A 19530-nucleotide genomic window follows, 5' to 3' on the forward strand; every position below is an offset into this window, starting at 1 on the left:
GACAGGAGTACGACAACATCAGTCAGGTCACCAAACTTACTGAAAAGGCAAAAAATAAAGCAGTGTTGGCAATTGGGATAGTGCTGGGTGCAAAATAAGCATTTGATCAGGTGGATTGCAGGTTTTTAAGGAAAAGATTAAAGCGACAGGAATGGGACAAACGTTTATAAAAATAGTCATAGCAGGTCATCATTCGTACAGATGCCAGGTGATACTAAATGGGGTTTTGGGATTTCTAAACCTTTCCATTTGGAAATAGGAACCCACTGAGGTTGTCTGCTTCCCCATTTTTATTCTCCGTTAGCATTAAACCTCTGGCCACATTTATCAGGAATAATGGGGAAGGTAGGGAGATATGATTTGAGCAGGAGAAAAACCCTTATGTACGTCTTACATTAGTCAAACCGGTCAGGTCACTCCCCATACTACAGCAACACAATCTCTTTGAAAAAGAGGCCGGTTTTAGGATTATTACAACAAAATCTGAAATTTTGACACAGTCCCTCTCAGTAAATGGTAGACGAGAGTGAGGAACACTCCACACCAGCCACTAGATGAATTACTTTTCTTGAGGGTAAAACCGACATTAGACATCACGGACTTATGCAAACTTAATCTGCTTTTACTATAGGTGGAAATATGTGGTGATCTTTGAAGATGGCAAACCTACTCATCTTTTGGTTGGCTAGAATACCATTAAAATAAAAGTCCTGCCCAGACTGCTTTACTTATCCCAAGCTCCATCAGTACTGATATGTAGGAAGCTGGGTTTCTGTTGCGGTTCCCCCCCTCCCACTCCCACCCCCACTTTTTGCCAGTTTACCGATGCAGTTTGACTTGATGTGCCCTGGGTCCCTGCCAATCAGTTTCCCAGGTCCTGTGTTCTTTCCCCAAAACCTTGTACACCCAATTGGCACTCTCTGGCCACAGGTCAGCCCCTGGTAAATGGTATCACAGGTACCCAGGGCACTGTGACCAGGTTAGGCCTCTAAGGGCTTCAGCATTTATTGTGCCACCCTTAGAGGTCCTGTACCTTTACACTAACACACTGCCTTTGAGGGCTGCGTGTTTTGGTGCAGAACAAAGTTAAGAGTCGACATGGCACACATCCCTGAGTGCCATGCCTACAACCCACTGCCCTGGCATAGATCAGTCACCCCTCTAGTTGGGTGCCCTATACCAGTGGCGAGGGTACAGGTGCATGAGCCCTATACCCATACAGTGTCTAAGTCCATTCTTATACATTGTAAGTGCAGTGCTGCCATTAAGAGTATATGATGCTGGCAGTTTATGATTACGAAATCAACAGCACCATAATGGCTACACTGAAAACTGAGAACTTTGTTATCAAACTTCTCAGCACATTAAACCCACACTGATGCCAGTGTGGGATTTAATAAAGAATGCACTCAGAGGACATCTTAGAGATGTCCCCTGGAAAACGACCAGCATCTGGTGGGTTCTCTGACTGGTACATACCAGCCTGCCACCACAAGACATATTTTGGACCCCTAGGATGGGAGCCTTCGCTCCCTGAGCCCAGAAACCAAGCCTTTCCTGGGCAGAGGTGTTCACACCTCCCCCAGGCCAGGAAGAGCCACAGGGAGCTTCAAAGGCCTGGCAGCCTTTGTAATGCGACCCCACCTTCTCCTGCTATCAGGAGCAGTTCCCCTTCCTGTCTCCCCACGTTTTGGGCGGGAAGACAGGTGGGAAAAATGAGCCAGTCCAGGTGTGCCTACCTCTGCCAACCCCACCCCTCAGGTGGGGGGAGGTGAGGTGAAGCCCACTCTTCAGTGCCCATCATCTTGCAGATGGCAGGCACTCCCCAATAAGGATTAGGGATTGTGCTCACTTCCCCACGCGGGGTGAGCACACCCAGTTTGTAGTCACCCTAAGGTCAGTAGCCCATTGGCTACTGTACTTGAGACCCCTAAAACGCCCCCTAAATACAGTATTTAGGGGGCAGCCCGAAACCAAGAAGTCCGACAAGAACCTGCAAAACCCAAAGACTCTGTCACACCGGACGTGTTCAAACAACAGACTCCCGTTCGGCAAGGATCCACGGGTGTTAGACCTTGCATCCTTGGCGTGGTTTCCCCCTATCGTTTTGCCTCTACCTCCTGTATTTTTGATGCTGTGCTGGATTTCGTTTTTGCTGGTTTAGATGCTTTGGGCCCTTTGCCACTGCTGATCAGTGTCAAAGTACAAGTGCTCCCTGTATAAATTGTTATTGTGATTTGTTATCCATGATTGGCATATTTGTATTACCAAGAAGTCCCTAGTAAAGTGCACTGAGAGTGCCAGGGTTGGTGATTCAAATGCTACGAGTGGGCCTGCAGCACTGATTGTGCCACCCACATGAGTAGCCCTAAAATGGTGTCTCAGGCCTGCCACCGCAGTGCCTGTGTGCTGTCGGTGAGATGCCATGTCCTCCTGGTCAGTGTCCCCCGTGACCAGGCCTAACCCTTCTCTTTCTGTGCACATTGGTCACCACTATGGAAGGCCCAAGGTACCCCCTTGGGCAGGGTGCACTGTATGTGAAAGGTGGAGCATGTACTAGTGCAGGTGACATGCTCTGGTAGTAAATCACAGCCATTTTCGTTTTTCACAATTGTAAGGCTATCTTACCCATAGGCTATCATGGGGAATGCTGGCTATAGTGGCTATCAGCATATCTTCCCATAGGAGCAAGATGGGACATAAAAGTCTGGTATCCCTGAACTCAGAATTTAATAACATCTTTTAGGAAAGGTTGTTTTTAAATCCTGTGTTTGAGAACAGCACTTTTAGAAACTGGCTGTTCTCTTGTCTGGCCTTTCTGTGTGACTTGGCCTGTTTGTGAATTGACTGTCTGGTTTGTGAGTGACAGGGGCTGGGTGGCTCTCAGAGGCTGAGTGGGCCATCCCTTGACTGAATAGCTCCATCTGCATCTAGAGTGGTGGGAGGGGATAGCACCTGGGCCTGAATAGGGCTGCGCCTGCCTTCCACAATGCTGGCTCTACCTCCTGCTGGGCGGCTGACGACCCTGCCCCTCACTCTGAAAGGAAAGGAGAAGACAGGAAAACAAAGTACTCAAGGAACACCCAGAACTGGTTCAGACCGGGCTCAGAGCCCTCCTGCACAAAGGGAACAAAGACTTTTAGGGGTATAAGTACAGGACCCCTGACTACAGAAAGTTAGATCATCCTCGAATAAAAAAGGCACCTCTGCCAAGGAGAAAGCTGTAAGACTGAAGAAGGAAGACTGTCCTGCTGTTGCTTTGCTGGACTGACCTGCAGTTGCTTTGCTGCCAAGGAGAGGGGAAGGACTTTGTTGTTGCTTTGTCAATTTTCTGCTTCAAGAGATCTCCAAGGGCCTGTTGTGAGCTGGCCTCCTGTTAAGAAGTCCCAGGAACAAAAGAACTTCAGCCCCAGCTTTCCCTGAACTCTGCTGAGAGAGTTCTGTCTTCATGAGTGCTGAATCCAACTGAGGGGTATCTGGAAGTTGTGGCCTGCTTATGGGAAAGCTGGAGAACAAGAAACTAAGACTATCTCCAAATTTTCACGCATCGCTCGCTTGCGGAGCGCATCGCCGTCAGTGCGAGGAAATTCCCGCCGCCGCGAAGATCGAGATCGTCGCACCGCCTGTTGCCGCTGCAGGAACCAACGCATCCTTCACTTGGGAAACACATTGCTACGGTGCGGGAAAAGTACCATCGCTGCGAGTATCGTCGCAGAGCCTGTCATCGCTGGGTGAGATCGCTGCACCGCTTGCTTGCGGACCGCATCACGTCGCTGCGAGTATCGTCGCAGAGCCATCACATCGAGGGGCCGCGAGAGGAGAAGATCGCCGCTGCGCCGCGCATCGCATCCGCACCTGAGATCATCGCCGTCCCGAAGAACGTCGTATCGTGCATTTGCGAGACGCTCCCTACGGAACCTACGCACCGGAATCCATACAAGGTATCGCCTCCCTCCCCATACAGACTGGATTCGTTGCAACACGCCCGCTGTGTCCAGCGGGGCTGTCGCATCGCCTCCCCAGGGTCTCAGGAGTGACGCATTGCTTGTTTTCCACCGCACTAGCTTCCGATTTTTTGTCGTTTTGGTCTTGTGTAGTTTAGATTAAATACCTTTATTTTTCTAAACTGTTGTGGAGTCAGTTTGTGGTGTTTTCACTGTGTTACTTTGAGTGTTGGTACAAATACTTTACACATTGCCTTCGATAAGTCTGACTGCTCGTGCCAAGCTACCAAGGGGGTGAGCAGGGGTTATATGAAGAGTGTTTCCTCCTTACCCTGACTAGAAGCAAGGGTCCCTATTCGGACAGTGGTACCTACCTATGCCAACTAGATATCCCCAGTTCTAACATTGTTGGTCAGCGGTGGGATTTTGAACTCGTATTTGTACTAGACCCACAGTGATTGGTGTACATCACTAGTGAGTGCAGACCACTACGCCACAGCATACTACATTTTTGGTTTTTGATTCTATTTTTGAGTAACTCTTCAAAGCATCATGTCTCTGACTGGGAAGGCACCAAGTGTGGAGGCAGAATTGGAGTTTGAAATTGAGGATTTGTATTCTTACAAAGTTGAGCAGCTGAGACAATTCTGCAAAAAGTTTGATTGCCTCACCAAGAGCGGCTACCGGAAGGAGGAGCTGCAGAGAATCTTGAAGGTCCACTGGGAGGCACAAGAAGGAAATGGTTTTCAACCCCAAGATCTGCCTGTGAGCAGACCAGGCTCAAGGCCTGGCAGCAAACATTCCAATAGGGGTTTCACTCCAGAAGAGTTAGAGGAGAATCAAAGAGTGAGGAATCATGAGTTGGAGCTTTTTGAAAATGAAAATGGAAAAAGAGGCAGAAGAGAGCAAGAATGCTTGTGCCCTGGAAGCAAGGAAATTGCTTTTGGTTCATGAGTTGAGCCTGAGAGAACTGGAGATCAAGGCCAAGCAGGTGGATTCCAGTTCAAATGGTGGCATCGAACAGCCAGTGCAGGGTGGTAAAGTATATAGCCCCAAGGATTTGGTACAGAATTACAATAAAAGTGAGGATATCTATGCCTGGTTTACCTCTTATGAGATTGCATTGAGGATGAATAGCATTGGAGGCAGGCCTGTGGAAACATTTTGAGGCTTCTGGGAGGAGTGCTCTAGAGCCCTTAGAATTAGCAGGTACCATGACATATTCCAATATGAAGGAGGCCCTATGTCTCAGGTATGGACTTACTCCAGAGCAGTACAGACTGCAGTTTAGGAACTCCAGAAAGAAAGAGTCTGAGACTTGGATGGAGTGTGTGAATTTGTACTCGCGTGCACTGGAAGGTTGGATGAAGGGCAGCAAAGTAAACTTGTAAACTTGGAGATTTATAGAGCGCAGTTGTTGCCCGAAGGCGTCCAAGCGCTAGGATAATCGTAACCTACAGAGAACAGGGGGGGGAGAAGACAGCGGTTTAGTAGGCAAATGTGAAAAGGAGGGTCTTCAGATGCTTGCGAAACGAGGTAAGGTTCTGGGTGGCTCTAAGATGACATGGTAGAGCATTCCAGGCCTTAGCTGCGTTGTACATGAACGTCCTTCCGCCGGTTATAGATCTTTTTATTCTTGGGACTACTGCTAAAAGAGTCTGGCTGGAGCGAAGACTACGATTTGGGATATAGTGAGTGATCAGATCACGGGTAATAATAGGTCCCATGTCCCAGAAAGCTTGATGGGCTATACATAGCGCTTTGAACAGAATCCTCTGCCGGATCGGTAACCAATGGAGGCTAGTCAGTCCGGTCCTTACTGAGTGTCTGTGTGGGATTTTCAGTAGAAGGCGAGCTGCACTGTTCTGTACAGTTTGCAGCCTCCGAAGGGTGTATTCTGGTGCACCCAGATTAAGAACGTTATTAAAATCAAGACGGGAGTGAATGAGCCCTTGAATAGCAGCCTGTTTGGCTTCCAGGGGAGGAGAGGGAAGATTTTATTTAGCACTCTCAGAATGCCAAAACATGTAGCTGATAGTTTTATGGCTTGGACATTGAAGGACAGTGAACTGTCCAGCCATACCCCAAGACTTTTGATGGTGTTTTTTGGGGTTGGAGGCGGTCCTAGGCATGAGGGCCATAGGGAGGGGGAAAGTGTCGGCTCTGAAGGTCCTAGGAGCATCAGCTCAGTTTTATCTCCGTTTAATTTCAGGGATGATGACGCCATCCAGTTCCTCACTTCCTCCAGGCATTCTCTGAGCCCGCCTGGCGCAGTTCGAGATGCCTCCTGCGCCAGTGAGACCACAAGCTGCGTGTCGTCCGCGTATGAGATGATTTTAACTCCAAATGGGCGGACGACGCTGGCCAGTGGTCTCATGTATAGGTTGAATAAGGCAGGGCTCAGAGAGGAGCCCTGAGGAACTCCACACTTTAGGGGTCTGCTGGAGGAGACTGGGTCGCCATCAAAAACTCTGAAAGATCTATTCCCCAGAAAGGATTCAAACCATGCCCAAGCTTTATCCTTAATCCCCACACAGTAACTGATTATAGGGGGTTGTTGCATTTAATTAGTTGGGAGCACTTGAGTAGTCTTTGTGTTCCAGAGCTGCACCAGCATCTTTTAGACAGCAAGCTGACAGACCCCATTGAGTTTGCTAAGGAGGCGGACCGCTGGACCAGTACCAGGGTACACAGAGGAATTGTGGGTACCACAGCCAAAGGTGGGCAGGGTCCCCAGCAAAAGAGTGGGGGGGGGGCAAGTGTAACCAAAAGGAGTTTTCTCAAGGCCCCCAAAACAGTTCCCAGGGAAAGGAGTACCAACCCCCAAAACCTAAGCCAACCTGGCCCCCTAAGGGCAGGCAGGACAACAGGGGCAACAGGGGCCCCCCTACCTGCTATCACTGCAATGAGGTGGGCCACTTCTCCTCTAGGTGTCCCAAGAAAAATCCAGCACCCACTGGTGCTCCCACCCCGGGTTTAGCGAGTTTAGCTTTGGGAGGGGATTTGATTTCCAGTGGGGAGGAGGGACTAGTAGTAATGACCCTTGTCTCTTAAGGAGACCAAGAGATGGTCCAGAACACCCCTCTGCCCCAGAACACTAAGCAATAAGGGCAGTGGGCGACCATCAATGGGAAGAGGGTGGTGGCTCTGAGAGACATAGGAGACCAGCGTGACAGCAGTGAGGTGTCAGTGGGTGTCTGAAGAGCAGGTCATTCCCAATGTACTCCGCCCAGTAGTTGCAGCGGACAGCTCAGTGCGCCTCTGCACAGTGGCGCGCGTTCCCTTTGAGTGGAGGGGGGTCTCAGGTCTTTTGGAGGTTGTTGTGAGTCAAGCCTTGCCTGTAGACTGTCTGCTAGGTAATAACCTGGAGAGTTCTCAATGAAAGGAGGTGGAACGCCAGGCTCATCTGGAGATGTTGGGGATGCGTGCATGGATCTGTGTGACCACGCGGGATATGGCAGCCAGTAGGGGTGATTCAGCAGACCTGGAGCCTGAAACAGTGGCCCAGGAGACTGCCAAGGAGAGAAAGGTCAGGGGGCGCGGGAAACCAGCCCCCGCTGTTCCCACTGTCCAGGAAGTAGCAGAACCTGAGGGTGTGCCCTGGAGCCCACCGGGGAACAAGTGGCCGAACTGGGGGACCTACCTGAGCTGACCCATTGGCAGCAAGAAGGTGGCCCCTCCAGGGAGGAATTCTGCCAGGCGCAGGAGTGCCCTTCTCTCATTGGTGTGTGGCAACAGGTTGCAGATCAGGCAGCAGGTGAAGCGTCCAAGGATCATTTCATTTACTGGGAAGATGAGTTGTTGTATAGTGAGCCAAAGTTCGCTGAGCCCGGTGCAGCCAGTGTGCTGGTGGTACCCGAGCGCTTCAGGAGCTTCCTAATGGGTCTGGCTCATAACGTGCCTCTCGCAGGACATCTGGAGCAAGACAAGACCTTCCAAAGGCTTGTCACCCACTTCTACTGGCCCCAAATGAAGAAGCACGTCGCTACCTTTTGTAGATCTTGCCAAACATGTCAGGCCAGTGGCAAGAACGGAGGGATGTGCAAGGCACCCCTCCAACCCTTTCCTGTGGTGAGCACCCCTTTCGAGCAGGTGGGCATCAACATCGTGGGGCCCCTGGACGCCAAGACAGCCTTGGGCAACAGGTTCATCCTGGTCTTGGTGGACCATGCCACCCGGTACCCGGAAGCTGTCCCTCTCAGGACAATCACAGCCCCCGTGGTGGGCCGTGCATTGATGGGGATCTTTTCCCATGTGGGGTTCCCCCGAGAGGTGGTCTCCGACCGGGGTACCAATTTCATCTCTAGGTACATGAAATCTCTGTGGGAGGAGTGTGGGGTAACTTATAAGTTCATCACAACAAGGAGAGAGATAGGGTAGTGGGATACTCTCGCACCCCAGTGTCAATCTCATAAACAAAACAAGAGTATTCCAAGGAAAAATAGGAGACCATCAATATGGAGCAAGGAACGACTTCACTTAAGGCGTTTTTTTTGAAAGAAAGCCCTCACTCACCACCTAGTGATGACATGCTTCATCATCGGGCCCCACAGAGGGGATCTAGCATCCCCTCTGTGTGCTGCAACGCCAGATCTACTGCGGAGCGGGTAGTGGGTAAGGACAGTGATGTGCAAAGAATATTAAGTGAGTGATGTGAGGTTTAAAAAAGTCTGTAGTGTATCAAAACAATTTTATTAGGATCACTAAGGACTTATCGATAAAATGATGTGTCGGAAATGCGTCCACAATTATTCAAGTGGTAGTTTCCTTAAGTCAGTTAAGTTCACCACTCCTTACCACCCTCAAGGAAATGGGTTGGTTGAAAGGTTCAACCGCACCCTGAAAGGTATGATTATAGGCCTAGCGGAGCCAATGAGACGGAAGTGAGATGTCTTTCTACCATGCCTGTTGTTTGCCTACAGGGAGGTGCCTCAGAAGTCCTTATGGTTCAGTCCCTTTGAACTCCTCTATGGCCACCCTGTTAGAGGACCTCTCACACTGGTAAAGGAGGGGTGGGAGAAATCCAGTGGGAAGACACCCCAGGATGTGTTCAGCTACGTGCTGGCCTTCCGCAACCAGACACAACGCTTCAGGAAGCTCGCACAGGAGAACCTAGAAGCTAGCCAGGAAGAAATGAAAAGATGGTACAACCAGAATACCACTCTGGTCGAATTTCAACCTGGGCAAAAAGTGATGGTGATGGCGCCAGTGGAGCCTTGCGCGCTTCAAGACAAGTGGACTGGGCCAAATGAGGTGGTGGAGCGCAAGAGCGAAGTAACCTACCTCTTTAACTTGAAGACTCCCAGGCAGCCCCTGAGAGTCTTGCATGTGAACCGCCTCAAACCCCACTTTGAGAGGTCTGAAGTGACAATGCTCCTGGCTACAGATGCTGGAATGGAAGAGGAAAGTGACCCTCTTCCTGACCTCCTGGCAGTAAGGAGCAAAACGGCTCAGTGGATGGTGTGGTCCTCCCTGACCCCAGAGCAGCAGAGGGACTGTCGCCAAGTGTTGGGTCAGTTTGCCTCCCTGTTTTCCCTGACCCCAGGTGTCACCAATTGGTGCATCCATGATGTGGACACTGGAGATAGTTTACCTGTGAAACAGAAATGTTACAAGTTAGCTGACAAGGTCAGGGCCAGCATCAAGGAAGAGGTTTCCAAGATGTTGGCGCTAGGGGTGATTGAGCCCTCCAGCAGCCCCTGGGCTAGCCCAGTGGTCTTAGTGCCAAAAGCTGCGGCGCCCGGTGCCATTCCAGAACTCCGGTTTTGTGTAAACTACCGTGGGCTCAATGCGGTCACGAAGACTGACGCACACCCCATCCCCAGAGCGGATGAGCTCGTGGATCGGTTGGGAGCTGCCCAGTACCTCAGTACGTTTGCTTTAACTTCTGGGTACTGGCAGATTGCCTTAACTGAGGGGGCCAAAGAGAGGTCTGCGTTCTCAACACCAAAGGGGCACTTTCAGCTCCGAGTCATGCCCTTCGGGTTGAAGAAAGCGCCTGCCACATTCCAGAAACTGGTTAACCAGGTACTGACGGGGCTGGAGGAATTCAGCGCTGCATACCTGGATGACATTGCTGTGTTCAGCTCCACGTGGGAGGAACACTTGCAACTCCTCTGTGAAGTGTTAAAGGCTCTGGAAAGGGCAGGCCTCACTATCAAGGCCAGCAAGTGCCAGATAGGGCAGGGATCTGTGGTGTATTTGGGACACCAGGTAGGGAGCGGCCAGGTGGCGCCCCTACAAGCAAAGATTGATACCATTCTGGCTTGGGAGCCCCCCCAAGACCCAGACAAAGGTGAGAGCCTTTTTAGGTCTCACCGGGTATTACCGACGGTTGTTCAAGGGATATGGCACAATCGTTGCCCCCTTGCCAGAGCGGACTTCAAAGAAGCAGCCCAGGAGAGTGAATTGGACCGAAGCCTGTCAAACTGCTTTTGATGCCCTGAAAACTGCCATGTGGACAGCACCTGTGCTCAAGGCACCTGATTTCTCCAGTGAGTTTGTAGTGCAGACAGACGCCTCAGAGCATGGTGTAGGAGCAGTACTCGCACAAATCAACGACAAGGGCTGGGACCATCCTGTAGCTTTCATTAGAAGGCTACTCCCCAGGGAACAGAGGTGGAGTGCAATTGAAAGGGAAGCTTTTGCTGTGGTCTGGGCTCTGAAGAAGCTGAGGCCCTACCTGTTTGGGACTCACTTCCATGTTCAGACAGACCACAGGCCCCTCAGATGGTTAATGCAGATGAGGGATGAGAACCCAAAACTGTGGAGGTGGTCCATCTCCCTACAGGGAATGACTTTAAGGTGGAACACCGCCATGGCACAGAACACGCCAATGCTGATGGTCTGTCCAGGTTTTTCCGCCTTAGTGAAGAGAACTCCCAAGAGGGTGGGTAGTTCTCCCCACTTTCAGCTGGAGGGGACACGTGTTAGACCTTGCATCCTTGGCGTGGTTTCCCCCTATCTTTTTGCCTCTACCTCCTGTATTTTTGATGCTGTGCTGGATTTAGTTTTTGCTGATTTAGATGCTTTGGGTCCTTTGCCACTACTGATCAGGGTCAAAGAACAAGTGCTCCCTGTATACATTGTAATTGTGATTGGTTATCCATGATTGGCATATTTGTATTACCAAGAAGTCCCTAGTAAAGTGCACTGAGAATGCTACGGCTGGTGATTCAAATGCTACTAGTGGGCCAGCAGCACTGATTGTGCCACCCATATTGGTAGCCAGTCAGTCATGAAGCTTTATTCGGTGCATAAAAAATTACCATAAAAGCACAAAGATACATACATTGCATGATAATTACAGTTATTTACAAAATAAAGGAAAACTACCATAATATAACAGACACAATAATTTAAAAGCACATACTTTTCCTAATTTTTACAGATTGGATTAAAAACGTATGAGTAGCCCTAAAATGGTGTCTCAGGCCTGCCACCGCAGTGTGCAGTCGGTGAACTGCCATGTCCTCCTGGTCAGTGTCCCCACTGACCATGCCTAACCCGTCCCTTTCTGTGCACATCGGTCACCCCTATGGAAGGCCCAAGGTACCCCCTTGGGCAGGGTGTAGTGTATGTAAAAGGTAGAGCGTGTACTAGTGCAGGTGACATGCTCTGGTAGTGAATCACAGCAATTTTCGTTTTTCACTATTGTAAGGCTATCTTGCCCATAGGCTATCATGGGGAATGCTGGCTACAGTGGTTACCAGCATATCTTCCCGCTCCCAGAGGCTGAGTGGGCCATCCCTGGACTGAATAGCTCCATCTGCATCTAGAGTGGTGGGAGGGGATAGCACCTGGGCCTGAATAGGGCTGTGCCTGCCTTCCACGATGCTGGCTCCACATCCTGCTGGGCGGCTGACGACCCTGCCCCTCACTCTGAAAGGAAAGGAGAAGCCAGGAAAACAAAGTGCTCAAGGTGCACCCAGAACTGGTTCAGACCGGGCTCAGAGACCTCCTGCACAGAGGGAACAAAGAATTCTAGGGATAGAAGTACAGGACCCTTGACTACAGAAATTTAGATCATTCTGGAATCAAGAACAAACCTCTGCCAAGGAGAAAGCTGGAAGACTGAAGAAGGAAGACCGTCCTGCTGTTGCTTTGCTGCCAAGGAGAGGGGAAGGACTTTGTTGTTGCTTTGTCCCCTTGCTTGAAGAGATCTCCAAGGGCCTGTTGTAAGCTGGCCTCCTGTTAAGAAGTCCCAGGAACAAAAGGACTTCACCACCAGCTTTCCCTGAACTCTGCTGAGAGAGTTCTGCCTTCCTGAGTGCTGAATCGGACTGAGGGGCATCTGGAAGTTGTGGCCTGCTGTTGGGAAAGCTGGAGATCAAGAAACTAAGACTATCTGCAAATGTTCATGCATTGCTCGCTTGCGGAGCGCATCCCCGTCAGTGCGAGGAAATTCCCGCCGCCGCGAAGATCGAGATCGTCGCATCGCCTACTGCCGCTGCAGGAACTGACTCATCCTTCACTTGTAGAACGCATCGCTTTGGCGCGGAAAAAGTACCATCGCTGCGAGTATCGTTGCAGAGCCTGTCATCGCTGGGTGAGATCGCCACACAGCTTGCTTACGGACCGAATCACGTCGCTGCGAGTATCTTCGTAGAGCCATCGCATCGAGGGGCCACGAGAGGAGAAGATCGACGCTGCGCCGCGCATCGCCGCCGCACCTGAGATCGTCGCCGTTCCGAAGATCGTCGCATCGTGCCTTTCCGAGACGCTTCCTACAGAACCTACGCACCGGAATGCATACAAGGTATCGCCTCCCTCCCCATACAAACCGGATTCGTCGCAACGCGCCCGCTGCGTCCAGCGGGGCTGTCGCATCGTCTCCCCAGGGTCTCAGGAGTGACGCGTCGCTTGTTTTCCACCGCACTAGCTTCTGTTTTGGAACTTTGTCGCATCTAAAGGTACTGTTGGCCAACTGTGAACTATTTTCACGCAACTGTGGATTATTTTAACGCAACCTTAAGAACTCTTTTGAAACCATAATCTTGAGCTGTGTATGTTGGATTTTTTGTTGTGGGGTCAGTTTGTGGTGTTTTCACTGTGTTACTGTGAGTGTTGGTACAAATACTTTACACATTGCCTTCGATAAGCCTGACTGCTCGTGCCAAGCTACCAAGGGGGTGAGCAGGTGTTATCTGAAGAGTGGTTCCTCCTTACCCTGACTAGAAGCAAGGGTCCCTATTTGGACAGTGGTACCTACCTCTGCCAACCAGAGACCCCCAGTTCTACCAGCGGGTCTGCACCACTCTGCACCTGACGCCCACGGCCCCCAAGTTCGAGTGGCCCAACACCAAGAGGATGCCCCCCCCCCCGGTGATCCTGACCTGCCTCAAACCTCCTGCGGACGCCTGCAGCCTCAAACCAGAAGGTCCCCCCAACCGCAACCAGGAGCTGGTAAGAAGATCCGACCCTAAAAGGCAACCCTAGATCCGACACCCCACGGCCTGGGTGGCCCAACCAACAGTGCCTAACCAACCCCCAAGATCCCAACTTACCTCTCCAAGTGGTGGTCGCACCCAGAAGACCTTCGTCCCCGAGCCTGCAGTGCTTTTGCAAACCGGAGACTCCCCGTTGAAAGCTACAGGGATTCCGAAGCCAAAACAGCACTCGGCCGCCCCGGTGCCGCTGAGGGTGCTGGCCTAAATCCCAGTTTGCCCTGAGCTTAAGTCCAGGAGCTTTGCTCTCATAATCCAGTGGCCTGCTCGTGAGCAGCCACCAACCGGAGGCCCCATATCCCCCAATAGATAACATTGGGCCTCAGCACTCTGCACCCGGACACTCTACTGCTCAACCACACTACCAAAATTAGAGAGTGAGGCACTATCTACTTTACCTCTGCCTACCTTTTGGGTTCCACTGGACTCTGTGCACACTATTACCTCACTTTGGTATTGTATATACAGAGCCAACTTCCTACAGGATACCACTAAGTTGTTTTTGCTGCCCTTAAGAGTATGTTCCTGAAATACATATGGGTGGAGAAGAGACCCAAAGTAGCATACAGAACTTTTTGTTGACCAACAGAAAAAGGGAGTTTGCACTGTCAGGCATGCAACCCTACTATAGGGCAGCAGAAACCAAGAGTTATGGCAGACTGGAGTTCATGGGAATCAGAAAAACCTGGTCACACACGGATAGAGCAGTAGCAGGACTTAGTTTGGAAACTCAGACATGACAGCCCACCTAATGTATACCTCAATACACCTACACAGACTATCCTTACAATCTGTGATGAGGCGAACAAACGCTTTAAGAAGACTACTTATTCCTTGCCTCACACTCTCATACATTTTAACCATGCATTCACTCCAGTACTGTGGCAAGGCCCAAGTGACACTTGGGGATGTGGGGACTATTGTATGCTGAGTGATATGGTGAGGGAGGGAGTCATCAAGTCCTCTGTGATTACAAGAAAGACTTTGTAGTAGAGGAAAGGGAGAGGTACCACTATGCAAAGCTTTGACACTAGGCTTTACAGCTCCCCCCCCAATAAAGAAGCAAGCTCTAGTGATTTATCTCCCATAGAGAATTTTGTGCACAGAACCCTAGGAACTAAAGGAAATATGCAACATTGGAGACAAATCCCCCTTTTAACAGTAAATGGGACGAACTAATTGGCAGAGATCTTACGGACAAACAATGGGCTCTGACCTGGAGACGAGTAAATAAGGCTAAACAAAGCATTTTGAGACAGCAGGCCCATTACAAACTACTGTATGATTGGCATCTCGCCCCAACCAAACTACATAAACTTTACCCTGCAGTTAGCCCACTCTGCTGGATAGACTGTGACCTAAGAGGCAATTTAGTTCATATCTGGTGGAAGTGCGCCAAGATTCCTCCCTTTTGGGTAGAGGTGTTTATGAGTATAAGGAAAATACTGGTCTACCCATTCCAGGGAATGTTAATCTTTTTGACTGCACAACCAAACAAAGTTTCCAAGATTCTGAAGAAGCCCACTGCAGACTCTGCCAAACAATAGTACTACCACCCTACCTCACTGCTGCTTTTTCCCATAAAAACTGTTGTAGAAAATGAACAAGCAATTTTCCCACCACCTAGAGACCAAGCGTATACCAGACTTTTCTCAGTCAGGTTTTAGGCCAGCTCACAGTACAAAACAACACTCGTTTTAGACCTTTCTGCAGCTTTTGGTAAAGTTTGTCATATGGCCCTTATTGAGAAGTTATACGACATCAGTCTTCACTCACAGGCCCTAGCTTGGTTTAGGGGCTTCCTAGAAGTTATATCTGAAGATGTATTTATCCCCCGTTCCAAAGTTAGGGCTGTCACCATCACCTGCAGGGGGGCACAGAGATCTCCAATGAGTCCTACTCTTTTTAACATCCACATGACCCCTTTACCGGAGGTTAACGGGGACTATGGCTTGGAGAGGAGATCCTGTCCTATACTGATGATACCGAATTGGTGGCATCTATCGGACACAATAAGGAAGCAACAAGAATCAGATTGTGACTGACTGAATGCTGTGGTGCTTTGGATAAAGCAGAGTGCTTTCAACTAAATGGAGTAAAGACAGAAATTGTTCTATTTGGCAAGGCCACCCAGATCTGGTTTGCATACCAGTGGCCTAAAGTATTGGGCAATCCTAATTGTTCGAAAAATAGTTGTAAAAAGATATTGGCATCCTGCTTGATGACTAACTCAGCATGGCGAATCAAGTAGCAGCAGTGAGTAATGCCTGCCTTGGATTCCTTTATATGCTTAGGAAGGTTTTTTTCTTGGATCCCTCTGAACCATAGGAAGACTCCTACACCGGCTCTTATATCTATTGGCCTCAATTATCATAATACTCTACTGGTTACAATAAATAAGTCCCTCCTGTTGTGCTTGCAAGTGGTTCAGATTATGGCTGCCAGACTGGTTTGTCATCTGCAAAGGGGACTTCTGCAGATCCAGTTTTAAAGTACCTTCATTGGCTACCTGTTAAGGTGTGTTGTATATTTAATCTCTTTGCTACACTCAGTCTTGTATGGTGAGGGTCTTGTATACTTACATACAAAGATCAGGTTATATCAGCGAGCTAGAAAACTTAAATCATCTGACATGGCACTGGCCATCCTCCCGTATGCACACCACTTGATGCGGGGACGTTCTTTTTCTTATCTAGCACCTCACCTTTGGAATAAGCAGTCTTTTAATATCCATTCTTGCCACAGCTATCACTTATTTATACCTACTACCCCTCCTGAGGTATAGGCCATCAACCAGGACTCCCCAGCCACCTCTGTCCTGAGCTTTTCTTTCAACTTGACTCCAGGTGTAACCGATCTCCTGGTAGTCAGCCCTGAGGCCTAGGTGCTAGTTGTTTCTTGGCCTTCCTCTTTTTCTTTTCACTTGAGGGAACCGGGTCAGGGTTTGCCTGGTGAGGTTTAACGCAGGCGTGCAGAGGGTATGAACTATACCGGCCCCAATGGCTTGCCACGATTTCCTCATGAGCAGGAAAATGGAAAGTTTGCTGCCAGGGGTCAATGTTGCTGTTGGTGTTTGGCCAGTGAATTTGGAGAATTTTCCTTAGGACGGTGTTTATGAAGGTCTGGACTTTGTTGGTGGTGGTCACTACTATCCTCCAAGTTTATTTTTCATCCTGAAGGACCAATTTCACGTTGGTGTTCAAATGCACGATCTTGGTTTGCAGCATTAGGTCCTTGTAGCTCAAGGTTTTCTTAATCCTAATAAAGGGAGCCCTTGCTTTGCCAATTCTTGCCTTGACGGCGGCGTCTGTGCCGCCCTGCTTCTGTATTACAGTGACCAGGTAGGTGAAGGCCTCAACCTTTTCCAGTGCATCGCCTGCAAGAGTGACTGCAGTTGTGCTGGCAATGTTAGCCCTCAGGATTTAGATTTTTCCACGGTGAATGTTAAGGCCAAGTTGTACTGATGTGGCTGCCACCTAGCCTGTCTTATCTAACATCTGCAGAAGGGTATGGGAGGGTAGGGCCAGGTGGTTTGCAAAGTCCAAGTCGTCAAGCTGTGTCCAAGGTGTCCACTGGATCCCATTTCTTCTCCTTGCTGTGGATGTCTTCATGATCCAGTCTATGGCCGGAAGGACGAGAAAAGGCGAGAGTAAACAACCTTGGCAAACTCCGGTCCTCACCTTTTCCTCTACCCAGATTCTTACAAACATGGGGTAGACATGTTTAATGATTTTTCAATGTCTGCATGCAGTGCCTCTGTAGGAATGTTGTCGGGTCCTGCTGCCATCCTCTTTCTCAGATGTTTGGTGACTTTACTTATTTCTTCCTTGGGTGGTCTACAGCACTGGATTGACAACTTCATATCAGCTGGCTGTATTACTGGTGGAGACTGTGGCATGGGTTGGTTCAACAGTTCTTCCAAGTGCTCCACTCTTCTTCGTTGTTGTTGGCCTTTGTTACCCTGCTACATCTATACTACTTTTAAAAACCTGCTTAAAACCAGACTATTTAAGCTAGTGGCTTGTCTACCTACAATAGACCTTTGAAACTAAGTTGTTTGCACTTCCCAAGTGCCAATAACATAACAAGGGCATTAACATTCTGATATGGAACAGCCTGGAAGCAGCCAAAACTACGGTGGCAGTGTTCTGATGGAAGAAGGAACTGCCAGATATCGCCAACAACAGGACTCTGTAATATCATGCCATGCAAAAATTGATTTGTAGCATGTCAGAAATAGACAGTGACTTTGAATCCACGTGGTACTCGGTTTTGAAATATTGGACTGCGGGGACCCCATCGATATGATATCCACTATTGATGAAAGCCGTCAACATGTTTTAGGTGGGGAGACACCAATAAGTTGGGCCACTGAGCAACGCAGGGGATCCTCTCACATGGCAGCACCAGAGACTAGGTGCTCAGCAGGGATGTTAAATTCCTATAGCCCGACTCCCAGGACATATTGTTTGGGGTCAAGGGCAACAAGTTTTCATGTGTATGTTGTCCTTGGGACAAGTAGGCCCAACTCCCTGCAGCACAAACACTTTTGCTGCCAGTTTGCAGTACCACATTATGGATCAGGCGTTGTCTGCATTTAAGGTAATATTTTTGTCCATATGTTAATGCTGTTCAAACTTGTATTTATGGTTCATTAATTAATATTAAGGTGAGCACTCCAAGTAAATGTTGTAAGCTCTGACTGCACTACTGACAGTGGTTCTAGTATAAAAAGTGTACACAGGTTTTCATAGTTTAGCAATATGAGGCTATGTTTAATGCCCCCAGAATGCTCTCTGATTTGATGCAAATATTTGCAGAAGCTTGAAAGCAAGATTAATGATACTTGGCTTTCAAAATAAAATGTTCCTAAAAAATGAAAGCAGGAAAAAACCATTTAGCTAAACTACTGTAAAATTGCAGGTACAATTGTTTGCAGCATCATTTAGGAACATGTGTTAATGCATGCTAGTATTTCCCAAACATATTCATAATGGAAAATCAGTGTACCCACTTTCAATAAGATTATGGGAAACAAAAATAAACAAGCATTGGCAAAGCCCAAAGGTATGAAATTGGTATTCAGCTTTTTAGTTTTGTCAATGTGTGCATTGTTTTGGCATGGTTTTTGTAAAACCGTATTGGTTTGGGAGCTGCCGGGCCCTCACCATTATAACCAATGGCAAAAGCAAAAATGGTTTTGGGTCTTTCAAAGCACACACTGCCACAGTAGTTACTTGCACTGAATAAAACTACTTTGTGTGCCAATATGCTCCTTGGGAAAGAGCAGAATGTGGTCACTGTGAAACCAGCCGATGCAGAGAGAGACAGAATTTTAATAAATGCAAAGGGCCATGGTCCACACCAGAAAAAAAACTATGGGCCCAATTTTTAAACAAAGTCTCAAAAGTGCACTAATGGTGTATGTCCTTGAATTAAGTGCAGCTATACGGCTTTCGTGAATTCCCAAGAATTTACAAAAGTAGGACAAGATATAGTACTCTTAGAAAATATTTGTGAACTGCATTTTAGCATGAGCAAATTTGCATGTGTAGATTAGCTCATGCAAAAATCAGATTTTTTGCAAGTTCACTTTCCTTCTGACCACTTTTTTCCCAACTCTGGAAGAAGGTCTATATCTGCCATTTTTGGGAGTAAATTTCCAACATTTCTCAGTATGGGATAAGATCAGAGGAGTTGTTGAAAACGCTTAAAACATGCAAGTTAGTAGGTTTGCACAGACTCAAAAGGGCAATCTAACCCTGGAACTATTGCTTACCACTACCTTCAGCCCCAGTATTTAGATCTGCAGAAACGTGACCACATAAGGGGATTGCAAATATTTAAACACTACTATGGTACGAGTCCTGAAATAATCAGAGAGGATATATCCGAACTCTTATACAATGAGATTGCTACCATAATTTGTTAATACTACATGGCATCAAAGGGACAAGTGGATTTTGTTACAGGACAAGTAGATTTATGAAACAACCTGCCCCATGGACAAGTAGATGTTTTATTAAATTCCATACCCCTGGCTCAGTCTGGACGGAGATCTATGTGACAGTCAAATAATCAGAAACAATCTTTGTAGGCAGTTGATGGGGAGCTAACAGACATCTCAGCTACTGTGGAGG

At 48.6% G+C, this 19530-nt stretch overlaps 1 protein-coding gene across 5 annotated transcripts in view; it reads right to left on the bottom strand.

Annotated features, from left to right (window-relative positions):
* PARP11 (poly(ADP-ribose) polymerase family member 11) overlaps positions 1–19530 on the bottom strand; it is a 307432-nt gene that overhangs the window by 227953 nt on the left and 59949 nt on the right. The window lies entirely within an intron of this gene.

This window comes from Lissotriton helveticus, chromosome 1_1 (genome assembly GCF_964261635.1).
Source record: "Lissotriton helveticus chromosome 1_1, aLisHel1.1, whole genome shotgun sequence".
Classification (NCBI taxonomy): domain Eukaryota; kingdom Metazoa; phylum Chordata; class Amphibia; order Caudata; family Salamandridae; genus Lissotriton; species Lissotriton helveticus.